The 14,400-nt window shown below is 32.9% G+C and overlaps 2 long non-coding RNA genes across 2 annotated transcripts in view; both read left to right on the plus strand.

Moving 5' to 3' along the window:
• LOC135968034 (uncharacterized) overlaps window positions 1-14,072 on the plus strand; it is a 71,272-nt gene extending 57,200 nt beyond the window's left edge. The window contains exon 3 of the long non-coding RNA XR_010582459.2: window positions 13,997-14,072. This is a non-coding gene — a long non-coding RNA (uncharacterized lncRNA). The remainder of the gene's footprint in view (window positions 1-13,996) is intronic.
• On the plus strand, window positions 311-4,647 carry LOC141408944 (uncharacterized). The gene is made up of 2 exons (XR_012426692.1): window positions 311-446; window positions 3,462-4,647. It is a non-coding gene; the product is annotated as an uncharacterized lncRNA (long non-coding RNA).
• Window positions 14,073-14,400: the final 328 nt, after the last annotated feature.

Genomic DNA, 14,400 nt, shown 5'->3' on the forward strand with positions numbered 1-14,400 from the left:
CAAAGCAAACACTCTAGTTTACTCTTTATAAATTAGGTCATGTACTCTGACCACACAAAAGTGAATAATTTGAAAAGTATAGAACAATATACCTCTATTTGTTTCTACTGGATATTATGAAGTGTTTCTGATGCTAAAAATAATATTATGACCTGTTCTTGCTGGAGAACATACCAGTATTCCACTGTATATGGTTTGGTGAGTAGTGGTTGAGTTTCAGAAAAAAAAATTAGAAGACATTTCAAATGGGCAATTTATAGCTAATTTGTGAAAAATGTACTTTCTACATTGTTAAATATTTATTATAAATGTGATTCAAAAGTTGAAACTGGTCATTCATACCAGCTGGGGACACCTTGTAGTTCTACATAATACTAATGAAATTTAATCCTACTCAGCAACAGAATTCACTGAAGGAAGATACAGGACCTTGGTGGATGACACAGGTGAGTGACCTGGCTCCCAAACCAGACAGACAATAGGAAGTAGCATTGAGTTTCTAATTTAAGAATTAGGTTATCATTTTTACCTTTCCCCCTCTAACCAAATGACCTAATAAATCATGTATTTGAAAGTCACAAAGACTTTCATGCATTCTCCTATTTAAATCAACTTATGATCCTCAATAGTTTTATATCAGAACCAGGAGATTTTTGTGTAGACAGGTAAAATTTATATTGAGCATGATCACTCTAGTTCTTAATAAATTACCAAGTATAAAATCAAAGCCTACGGGAAAATGAGGCCAATTATAAATTGCCTAATTGTGTTTCTGAGAAATGTCAACACAAGTTGATAGAAAATAGCTAAATACTTATAATCCTTATCTCCTTAGGTATAACATTGGCTTGTGAAAAGAAAACTTGCCATTTGTCAAAAATTTTAATATATTTTGAATAAAACAATTCCATCCAAATCTATGATATAGAATAAATAAAAGATTTTCTTTAAAAGCCTACCAACAAAATAGTTTACGATATGGATTTAGCTAAAGGGCTATGAATTAATGTTATGTATGTTAACACGGATTGGAAGCCAATATTTATGGCAAGAATTCTGTCAAAAATCCGATGTTATATATTTTCTTCATACTGAGCAAGAATAGTTACTTCTCCACAGAAATGGTTTTTAAACACTCCTGGTAAAAATAACTCTCTTCTTCAATGAAGTGTACTCAAATCAACAATGTCTTCTTTTCTTACTGATTGATAAGTACAAAACCCAGCACACTCAGCATAGGACCTAGGTAAACTACATGAAGCTTGAAACACACAATTCACATTCCTAGTCCATTATAATCTGTTATTTGGATAGAAGAACACCTTGAAGATGAGTCAATATTTCTCTTGTTGTTTTAGTTAGGAATTTGGATTGAAACTGTGAAATGATTACAATCGGATTTCAATAAAAATTTTCCCTGGTGATTCTGTTCTGTACTCAAAACTAATAGAAACTAAGAAAAGTTTTATGCTTATGAAAGCCCATAACAAAGGCCAGTGAAGTTTTATATTTTTTCATTATTTGGAAAACATTTTGCAGGAAATATAGTTGCATATTTGAAAGGTTAATTCATTGAGTGGTATTATGAACAGGTATTGGTGATGGGAACACTCATGTGAGACAGTGGATATATCACCTTCTGTCTAATTGGCTTGTCATTCTGATATAATAGAAACAAAATTGTTTTTAGAAAATCAGGGCTTTTGTAATGGAAAATGACTTATGCAATCCTAACTATTTCAAAAGAAATTAAACATTTCTTTGCTTTTTTTTAAACCTTTAATACTTCAAATAAATGCAACTTATTTTAGATTTATATATTTTTAATTAGTAAAAGCTGAAATTCGTAACTATATATTTTCTTAGAAATTAACTTTACCCTTTGATTTAAAACTTTAGTATTTAAATTGCATTGGATTTAAAAATTTGACTATTTAATATTAAACTATTAAATATTTTTAAACAAATATAATAAATTTATAATTTTGCATAGGAACTTTTATTCCAAATAATATCATATATGACAGCATATCAATTATTCAATTCATCTAAAGATATCCATAGTTGATTATATTTAAAAAATATATTGAGTGTATATAGTCAATTACAGTTCATAATTTTTAAAAATCAACTCTAAAATTTTATATTTCATACTACAGGGTATTTACCAAAATCATTTATTGTGATATACCTGATTATTTGTGATTTATTTACCCAATGCAACTGAAAAATTGAGACCCAGACACAATTAGCCAGTGTCTTAAAAATATATTTTTTAATATCACCAATGTTTTTAAAATGTAACTTTACCTGAGTTTGAATGCAGAACACTGAATATGTGCCAGCTATATTTAAAGAATAGCTGTCATTATCTTCCCTGTAGAAATCACATACTCTTCCTACAAATAAAATGGTAGATTTAAGGGTAATATATACTGATCTGCTTTATGCTATTCTAGATGTATGTTCTAAATATGTCCCATTTAGGTATGCATACAATTGTTTGATGATGCATGAATGTATATACATTGATGTGGATCTGGTATAATTTAACTTCAAAATGTTCTTTTTTGTTTTGTTTTGTTTTTTGTTTTTTTGAGATGGAGTCTCGCTCTGTCACCCAGTCTGGAGTGCGGTGGCATGACCTCGACTCACTGCAACCTCCGCCTCCCGGGTTCAAGCAATTCTCCTGCCTCAACCTCCCAAGTAGCTGAGACTACAGGTGCATGCCACCATACTAGGCTAATTTTTTATATTTTTAGTAGAGACGGGGTTTCACCATGTTAGCCAGCATGGTGTCAATCTCCCGACCTTGTGATCTGCCTGCCTCAGCCTCCAAAGTGCTGGGATTACAGGCATGAACCACCACACCCGGCCATTCATTAAGCACATTAACATCAACACTATTTTCTTTTAAACTTTTATAAACACTCATACTCACATACCCCAAAGTAAAACTAATTGAAAATTGAAAATCATTTGATCTAAATGAAAAGTCATGCTTCACAGGTATATATAAATGTATATTCACAACTGTATATAAATGTACATTTTTCAAGTGTACATGTTATATTATTGTCATCTACATATTGTTTTTAATATAAGTGATACATTTTGAAGTAGATGCTGAAACAACTTCAGATGTCTGTTTTCCATGTAATCTGTGATATTCTTAGATTCCCAAAATGTGTAAGCTGCATGGCATCAACTTTGAGAAATAGAAATTTGGATAGTAATTTTTCATGAGACATGCACTTTCATTTTTTAGTTTATTGATATGCTGTCAAATTATATCATTTTAAAATAAAAATAATTGCATTACTATAAAAGTAAGTACAGATTAACATATATAACAAATGAATAAATTTTAAAAAAGCATTTGGATTTGTCTCTACATAGAAACTTCTATTTCCCATAAATATTTTATATACACTAAACCTATATTTTACCCTGTTTTCCAGCTAACCTATTTACTGTGGACTGATTGCTTCATGAAAATCACATTCTGCAACTTGGACCATGGCATAACTGACAGCAATATTTCAACCTGCTCCCACTAAGATTATAACCAGAATGAGTTAGCTTTCCTTACTGCTCCTATCTAAGAACATTTCTCTTAGTAGCAAGCACCCTGAAGAAGTCCTCAAATAGGAAGTGTTAACTACATCGTATCTGGAAGGCAATGGGGAAAAAAAAAGATGTTATTTTGTGATACATTTTAGATTTAGGAACATACAAAAATAAACACATGCTCCTCACATATTATTAAATGAGATCATAGCAGAAACTGGCGGTCCAAGTGGAAGTTCTTAAACACATCTGGCTTATATCAATATAACTAATAATAGCATTTCCTTAGAAACTAAAAAATCTTGGACAAAGATTGATCTAAATAAAACACTAGTACAACAGGCATAAAAGGAACTGTCCTCTACACACTGAGATATATGTTTACACTATTCTCAGCTTTATATTTGATAGTTGCCTCAGACTGTGTACTTAATATTTAACATATGTTCAGTTAATGATTTCTTACTTGCAATACCTTTAATTCCTATCATTATCTTTTATATATGCAAAGTCCTTTATATATTTAATCTTGTAGGATGAGGTCCAGCAGCTTAGCATCCTGATCATTAAGGTTTCTAATTGTCATACAGTATATTTCTTGTTCTTTCCAAGTTCCCATCTATGACTCACTACCTTATCATTTAAGGAGTATTACTCTGCTCATTCACCATGCTTAGTCACTGTAAATATCTTACTGTAAATGAGCTAGGTTTTTCCACTAGAGTGAAAATAGCAAGTTAAAAACTTATCAGAAACACTGGAGCCTAAAAATATATGATGTGGCTGAGAGAATAGCTGAAAGTAGGCATTCTATAATACTGGATTAAAAATTAGGAAATTATCTATCTTCTATATATTATCCATACCTAATCAAAATCTAATTTAGTTTCATTAAACTTACTGAATATCTCCCAAGAGATATTTCAGTTCAAGAGATAGACTTGTATTTGATTTTAGTTCTAACATTAACTACTGACCTATAATAATTAGTTTAATTTGTAAAATAAGATTATTGATACTTACTGCACAAAATTGCTTAAAATTAAATGTAATAAAGTATGTAGGCCATTTTATTTAGTACCTGGCTCTTATTAAACATTATGTTGTATACATAATTATAATTCTTAATCACTACTATTGATAATAATATATATTAAATGGCTATTAATATATAATATATACTGTTAATATATACTATATTAATTGTATAATATACTAATATAATATCATAGTATATTATATAGTGTATACTACATACATATAGTATATACTACATGCAAGAAACCTCGCAGCAGAGAAAATGCAACAGATATCTAGGAAATGATTTTTTTTCCTGTTTCCTCCACTCCTGGACTGATACACAATAATGTGATAATTTGGGACAGTCTATCATCTAACCCTTTTTTTTTTTTTGACATATTATATATTTAAAAACCTGTCGAAAATCACTGAGTTTGTAGGTAATTGGTCATATGGCTTTAACTAATTGGCTGCATGACCAAATAATACCAATACTGCATCTAGAACGCCAGAATAACATATTATTTCCTTTATTAAGACAATTTATGTAATATGCTGACATATAATAGTATATAATATATGTATATACTATTTATATATACTAATATGTACTAAGTGTACACTGAACTTTCTGGATTATTGTAAGACAAAAACACACTGTTTCTCTATTCTCTTGTTCTCACAGCTACTAACACTGACCTAATTCAGTCTTTTATTACATTTTGTCTAGATTTTTGCCAAACCCTCCAATTTAACTTTTCTGTCTTTCCTCTCTCACTCAGTCAGACTTCAATTTCCTGGCAATTGCCTTCCAAATTACATAGGCAAATGTTTTAACTCATACTATTAATAATTTGTAATGATTTCATATTACTTTTGGAAGTAAGTTAAAGATCCAGAAATTATCAAGGCTGTATGTGATTTTATTAGCCACTTCCATGGTCATTTATTCATTCTGTGATTAAGATTTAGTGATCACAACGTATATGCCAGATCGTGTTTTACATACTAAGCACAAAAAAAATGGTTTGGATAAGGTCTCTAAAGAAGTTAATGAGAAAATCCATTCATTGATATATGTAATGGAAGCATCATGATGAGGCTGTAGGGATATCAGGAAGGACCAACTCTCTCTCCGCACAGTACAGAAGATGGCACTTAATGTTATCCTTGAGAAGTGGATGTTTTTCAGAAGAAACAATATGTTGAAAGACTCAGAAAATTAAAACTTACAGCTATTCAAGGACAGTGTGATAGTAAATGGCAGGAGATAAGGTTATAAAAATTGGTTAGAGATGAATATGATGGCATGTACTTTTGACAATTTTATCACATAACATATAGGTACAAAAGAAGAATGTGAACAAAGAGATAAACACGTTAGATTTAAATGATGAGTATAAGAAATTGTCATTGTGCTAAAAGGAAGGAGTGAAAAATGAGCAACATACAAGCAATTGCATATTTCAAGTAAATATTCTAAGCTACTAGCTGTAGCAGTCAAGGACAATTGAATTTCTAAACCTCTGAAGAAGAATATGTCATTTAAAAAGTTAGAAGGAGATTGTTTGCAAGTAATTTTTTTTGTTTTGTTTTATATTAGTAAAAAGAATAGGATTTAGGAAAAAAAACTGTTAAATATCTTGAGTCCAAATAAAACTAGATTAAGTTAAATCCATATTGTGCACAAATGCTAAAAAGAGTATACCATATTTTAATATATTTATTACTTTCTAGAAACAGATTATATATGAAGTTAGATTTAAAATACTCAAATACGCTGGGCGCAGTGGCTCAAGCCTGTAATCCCAGCACTTTGGGAGGCCGAGACGGGCGGATCACGAGGTCAGGAGATCAAGACCATCCTGGCTAACAAGGTGAAACCCCGTCTCTACTAAAAAATACAAAAAGCTAGCCGGGCGAGGTGGCGGGCGCCTGTAGTCCCAGCTACTCTCGGGAGGCTGAGGCAGGAGAATGGTGTAAGCCTGGGAGGCGGAGCTTGCAGTGAGCTGAGATCCGGCCACTGCACTCCAGCCTGGGCAACAGAGCGAGACTCCGTCTCAAAAAAAATACTCAAATACAGTAGACAGAATCTATTTAATCTAATGATCAGATATTTGAAACTAGTTGAAAACTTCCAAATTATTAACTTTATATTTTTCTTTTTGTAATTTTGATGTTTTTAATCACATAAAACCAAAATGACAGATTGATATGTTTCTGCACTGCTCTGCTACATTACCATATTTGTTTTGATCTTATATTAGAAACATAATTAGAACGGTGGTAGGGATTGATGAATTTGGGGATGACATATTTCTTAGAGAATCTACCAAAAAGAACTTTTTCCATTCTGTATCCTCAGCACATATAAGTGACTTCTGCATAAACCCACAAACCATTTATGTAACATACTGACTCATGTAAATTCAGATTTCTTTATGCCCTACTATAGTTGTCTTTGGGATCATGGAATACATTTTAAGAATACTGTATTTAGATATTGTTAGAGAAGTTTTATTATCTTCTAAAAATGAGTAGTTAGAGAAAATTTATCTTCTTAATTATCAATATATAAATTCAACCTGTATTAATTAAGCAACCAGTTAAATGGATTTTTGATCTGCATTTACTCAAGGATGCATGTATGTAATTCATGGAAATTTACCCAAGCACATGCAGCTTCCTGCTATTTGTTGACTAAGGACTCACTCTAAGATTTGCCCTAGCTTTTCCTATTTAGTCTTTTCTTGGCACTGTAACATTCATAAGCATCTGAGTAAGAAAGTGAACTAGGAAATATAAGGAGATCCAATTCTAATGACTGGGCAGTAATTGATCTAAAATTACAAAAATAAAATTAAGAGATAATTTTTGTAGTTCATCTCCACATATGATTTCTGCTTAATTGAGAGTTGGCACAAAGATCTGTAATTGGTTTTAATTTCATTATGTACATTATATACCTTGATTCTAAAAATAATTTCAAGTACTAGTTTGTTATTCAGTAGATTGCAGAATCAATATGCTCTGAAATTTAAGTAAACAGAACTATGGTTTTTTCCTACTTTGATCTACTTTGGCCCTTAGGTTTCTACTCACTAGAACAGTGTTTCTCAATTTGGGATGATTTTGACTCCTCTACTCTTATCTGGTAACATCTGGCACCCTCTGGAAATATTTGAGACGTTTTTCGTTATCATAGTCTTGGGAAGAGTGATACTGGTGTCTGATGAATTGAGGCCACGGGTTTATGTGAAACAACCAGTGAAACATAGGATAGTTCAACACAGTAAATAATGATGAGACCGAAATGGTCTATAATGTGAAACTTGAGAAACCTCGCAGCAAAGAAAATGCAAGAGATATCTAGGAAATTATTTTTTTTTCTGTTTCCTCCACTCCTGGACTGATACACAATAATGTGATAATTTGGTACAGTCTATCGTCTAACCTTTTTTTTTTTTTTTTTTTGGCGTCTTATATATTTAAAAACCTGTCAAAAATCACTGGGTTTGTAGTAATTGGTCATATGGCTATAACTAGTTGACTGCGTGACCAAATAATACCAATACTGCATCTAGAATACTAGAATAACATATAATTTCCTTTATTCAGACGGTATATTTAAGAAAATATTAATTATTGTGATTCCCCGAAATGAGATCTGTTGCCCAGTCTGTGTAAAACTTGCACTGTGTCACTTTAAAGTATATAATTTTATTATTTTCAAATGATTATTTCTAAAATTTTATACCCAGAAATGAAATTTGTAACCAGCTCTGTATCTTGTTTAGAAAAAAAAGAATAAATCAGGCTTTGTTATACCTCTCACAAAGACTGTGTGAAGTTGTTTTCTTTCTTCTTTTTTTTTTTTTCCTGGCTTTTGAAAAAAATTGTCTATTGATGAAGTATTGGAGGCAATTAAAAAGACTTTCACTCTCAAGAAGGAGCAGTTGAATGTTTGCATACTGGAAACCTGGGACCAGAGAAGCTTTGCTATCAGCAAGTTAGGAAACTCATGAATACTTTAGATGAACCTAAAGGCTGCGTGCATGGGTGGATGTTTGTTAGGAACTGCTGACTTGTTGAAAAATAAATGCCTTCTATTCTAAAATGCTTGCAAGGCTTAGACTTGCAAGTCAGGAAGTGCTGCTGAGATTTAGAAGCAGGTACTACAATCTCCAAACCAATTTTCTTCCCTCCTTCTTCTAGGCTAGAATGGCTTTGGAAAAGCACCACCTTTCCAAGACTTGGAGAAATCTTTTCCTGGGCCTTTAGTTTTGAGATTTCAGATTTTTATTCCTCATAAAAACTGCCCATGTGCTTATTGGTCCTAGAGATAAAAATAGAATATAATTTAAGAGTACAATGGCCCACACTCTATGTTTAGTTTTTATATTCCAAATACTGAAAGACAGTTAATAAAAAAGTTACATTTGTGTAACTCGTGTGTCTCTAAAACTAACTTTAGTCTCTAAAACTAACTTTGTGTCTCTAAAACTAACTTACGTGTCTCTAAAATGAACTTATGTGTCTACAGTTATGTCTCTAAAAATGTTATTTGTTTCTATAGCAGAATTTAAATAGCAAATCAAATTTTTATTCTTTCCATTTTTTGTCTCCAGGATTATTTCTTTAAACCCTACATATGTTGATAAACATGAATACATGCCATGGTTTTTGATTGTTTATTTGTTTTTTTTATCAGACTTAATGATGGTAAACATTGAAAATAATTTCTTCCAAAGATTTTTGACAGCTAACCTCCCAGTATTGCAATTTCTCTCTAATTAAGTGCTATATACTCAATGTATTTCCCCAAAATTTGTATGTCGAAATCCTAAATCCAAATGTGCTGACATTAGGACATGGGGCTTTAGTGAGGTGATCAGATCACAAAGGTTCAGTCCTCATGAGTGTAATTATTGCCCTTATGAAAGTGGCCCAGAGAACTGCTTTATCCCTCCACCATGTGAGGACACAGGAAGAAGAGAGTTGTCTGTGAACCTGGAAGCAGGTCTTCATCAGACACTTTGTCTGCAGAATCCTTGATCTTGGACTTCCCATCCTCCAGAACTGTGAGAAATAAATTGCTGTTTTTTTCATAAGTCACTCAGTCTATGATATTTTGTTATAGCAGCCTGAATGAACTAAGCCATTAGAGAAGGCTACCACACTTGAGAAAATAGTGTAGTTTGTATGGGTGTGTGCTACATAGAAGTTGGCTTTTCTTGGCACATTGTAATAAGTAACTTAGATATAGTTTTATTGGATAAATATAAAATATAATGGATATATTTATAGTTATTTTAGAAAACATAAATAAGATAAAACATGTGAAATTAAGCAATACCCATCAAAATCTGCCCGAAATCACTTTTGCATTAATTTTTTCATTGGCATCTTGATATTTTAGATAATATATTGTTGACATTTGATAGCTAAAATAACGAGAATAGAATTGATTTTTTTCCCTTGCAAATTAATTCATGACTTGTCTAGAGATAAGAAAAATATGCCAAGTATATTTCCACAGTCACATTTAATGCAAAGTAATTAGTTTAAGATGAAAATGAATTATAGGTACTCTGACAAAAAAGCATTTTGGATTCATTGTGTAAACTTCTAGTTGTAATATGGTATGTTTAACGTATTAACAGAATCACAGGGAGAACTTAAATTTCAAGGTTCAAATATTTATAGAATATCAATCTCTAACCCCTATTATTTATCACAAACAGATTGTTATTACTGATCACTGCCCTATATGGATACTCATATCAGTAATAAAACTATCCATAACAAATTCATGCAATTATTTTAGCCAGGATTCCTGGGTGGTTTGTTTTGAATAATATTTTATTTTGCTGTCCATAATTTTTTTAGACACAACTAATTGCTCAGTACCTAATCATTATACTCTTACTTTTTCAGATCTTTTTATCTTTTCGATTGTTAATTGACAGTGTGCTGAGGCACACTGGCTTTCAGTGTCTTTCTGATTCAGAGTAAAAAATTTATAAAGACTTGAGATTATTTTGTTATTTTTACTTTTACTTTTTAAAAACATTAGGAATCCTAATCTGTTTCCAGTGAAGTCAGAATACAAAAATTAATGATTTCATGTAATAAAGCAAAAGACATTTGTGGAGAAGCAGGGTCCTTCTCCACAAATTTTTTTTATTGTTGTTGTTTTAACTTGTTTATCTTTCCCCCACAAATACCAAAGAAACTGACCTACCTCCACTATGAGTCTTTTTGGAATAAAGTCATGTACCACATAATGATGTTTTGGTCAACTATGTCCGCATATAAGATGGTGGGCCTGTAAGATTATCGTGGAGCTGAAAAATTGCTATCGGCCTAATGACTTTATAGCCATTGTAAAGCACCAGCGCAATGCATAACTCATGTTTGTGGTATGCTAGTATAAACCAACTTACTGTTGCTGCCTATATAATTATTTGTGCTATAAAAGTATACATAATGCTTGATAACAATAATAAGTCACTATGATACTGGTTTATATATTTACTATATTATATATATTTACCATTATTTTAGTGTCCTTCTTCTGCTTACATAAAAAAAAGTTAACTGTAAAGCAGTTTCAGACTAGACCTTTATGGAGATATTCCAGGAGAAGGCATTGTTATTCGAAAAGAAGATAACTCCATGCATGTTACTGCCCCAGAATGCCTTCCTGTGGGACAAAACGTGCAGGTAGAAGACAGCGACATTGATGATCTTGACTCGGTGCAGGCCTACTTTGTGTCCTAGTTTTTTACAAAAAAGTTTTAAAAGTACTGCTGAAAGAAATCATAGGAAAAAAATGATGGGAAAACATTCCATACTCATAGATTGGAAGAATCAGTATTCTTAAAATGGCCATATTTTGCAAAATCATGTACAGATTCAACAATATCCCTATCAAACTACCAATGTAATTTTTCACAGAAATAGACCAAAAAACTATTTTAAAATTCATATAGAATTTTACAAGTGCTGGAATATCCAAAGCAGTACTAAGCAAAAGAAACAAAGCTGGAGGCATCACATTACCTGACTTTAAACTATGGTACAAGGCTATAGTGCTAGCATAGTGCTACTATAAAAATAGATACATAGAACAATAGAACAGAATAGAGAACCCAGAAATAAAGCCTTATATCTACAAACATCTGATCTTTGACAAAGTTAATGAAAACAAACAATGGGGAAAGGACTCAGTATTCAAAAAACAGTGCTAGGATAATTGGCTAGCCAAATGCAGAAGAACAAAATGGATCCCTACCATTCACCATATACAAAAATTAAGATGGATTAAAGACTTAAAATGTAATACCTAAAACTATAAAAAGCCCGGAAGAAAGCCTAGGAAATATCATTCTGGACATTGCCCTTGGGAAAGAATTTATGACTAAGTCCTCAAAAGCAATTGCAACAAAAACAAAAATTAACAAGTGTTACCCAATTAAACTAAAGAGCTTCTGCACAGCCCAAAACAAACAAACAACAAAAAACAAAAAACCTACCAGCAGTATAAAGAGATAACCTATAGAATGGAAGAAAATATTTGCCAACTTTGCATCTGACAGAGGTCTAATATCCAGAATCTATGAAGAACTTAGACAACAAGCAAAAAACAACCATATTAAAAAGTGAGCAAGGGGCATAAACAGACACTTGGAAGACATACCAGTAGCCAACAAACATGAAAAAATGCTCAACATCACTAATCGTTAGAGAAATGCTAATCAAAACTGCAAGGAGATAACCATCTCACCACCAGTCAGAATGGTTATTATTAGAATGTCAAACAATACCAGATCTTAGTGAGGTTGTAGAGAAAATGAAATGCTTATACATTGTTGATAGGAATGTAAATTAGTTCAGCAACAGTAGAAAGCAGTTTGGAGGTTTCTCAAATAATTTGGAACTATCGTTCAACCACGCAATCCCATTCCTGGATATGTAACTGATATGGTTTAGCTGTGTCCCCACCCAAATCTCATCTTGAATTATAGTTCCCATAATCCTCATGCTCATGGCAGGGACCCAGTGGGCGGTAATTTAATCATGGGGGTGGTTATGCTCATGCTTTTCTCAGAATAGTAAGTGAGTTCTCATGAGAGCTGATGGTTTTATAAGGGGCTTTTCCCCCTTTTGTTTGGCACTTCTTCCTGCTGCCCCATGAAGGACGTGTTTGCTTCCCCTTCTGCCCTCATTGTAAGTCTCCTTAGCCCTCCCCAACCATGCTGAACTGTGAGTCAGTTTAACCTCTTTCCTTTAAAAATTACCCAGTCCAGGGTATGTATGTATTAGCAGTGTGAGAATGGACTAATAAAATATCCCAGAGAAAAATGAATCATTCTACCAAAAAGACACATATACTCGTATGTTCATCACAGCACTATACACAACAGCAAAGACATGGAATCAATCGAGATGCTTCCCAACAGTGGACAGATAAAATGTAGTACATATACACCATGGAATACTATGCAGCCATCAAAAAACCAAAATTATTTCCTTTTCAGCAGCATGAATGTAGCTGGAGGCCACTACTCCAAGCAAATTAACACAGAAAGAGAAAACGAAATGAGACAACCAGGTGGGAGGGGATCCCCAGAAATACTCAAACTGACTTGCTCACTGGGAATGCGCACTGGGGTGGAGGCACAGAAGTTCAAGCCCTTTGCAGAGGGGAGGAACCTGGCCCCTCCTCTTCCTATGTGGAACCTGGGATTTAAACCGTGGGCAGGAAACACTCTAGTGGGCAACCCTGGACTTGCAGACAGTTCCTGTTTCTCACTTTTCTTCCTTTTCACCCAAGAAAACCCTGCTTTACTCACCCTCTCCAACCATCTGCCAGCCTAAATTTTCATGGCTGTTTTGGACAAGGACCCCATCTTTAGGTGAACTAAGGAAAATTCCTGTAATGCAAATACCACATGTTCTAACTTGTTAGTGGAAGAAAAACACTGTGTATGTATAAACATAAAGATGGGAACAATTGACCCCGAGGACTGCTGGAAGGGAGAGGGTGGGAGGGAGTAAGGGCTGAAAAATGACCTATTGGGTACCATGCTCACTTCCTGGGTGACAGGATCAATTTGGTACTCCAAGCCTCAGCATCACACAATATATCCATGTAACAAACTGACACATGTATCCCCTGAAAAGAAAAAAATACAAAAAAAACCTTAAAATAAGGAAAACTTAAAAATAGAAAAAAAGCTTATAGAATAAGAATATAAAGAAAGAAAATATTTTTGTACAGCTGTACAATATGTTTGTGCTTTAAACTATTAATGTGTTCTTACCACCAGAGCCCAAAGTTAAAAAAAAATTCATAAAGAAAAAAGTTACAATAAGTTAAGGTTAATTTATTATGCCCTAGGCATTCACGTTCACTCACCACTCACTCACTGACTCACCCAGAGCAACTTCCAGTCCTGCAAGCTTCATTTATGGTATGTACCCTACATAGTTGTATTTTTTTTAAATCTTTTAACCATATTTTTACTGTATATTTTCTATGTTTAGATATGTTTACATACACAAATACCACAATGTTATAATTGCCTACTGTATTCAGTATAACATGCTATACAGGTTTGTAGCGTAGAAGTTATAGGCTACACCATATAGCCTAAATGTGTAGGAGGCAATACCATGGAGGTTTGTGAAAGTACATACTATGATGTTCCAACAGCAAAGAAATTGCCTAATGATGCATTTCCCAGAATGTGTCCCCCTACAACCTCGACACACCCTCCACCCCCATTAAGTAACGCATGACTA

The sequence above is a fragment of the Macaca fascicularis genome, chromosome 17 (assembly GCF_037993035.2).
Source record: "Macaca fascicularis isolate 582-1 chromosome 17, T2T-MFA8v1.1".
NCBI lineage: Eukaryota > Metazoa > Chordata > Mammalia > Primates > Cercopithecidae > Macaca > Macaca fascicularis.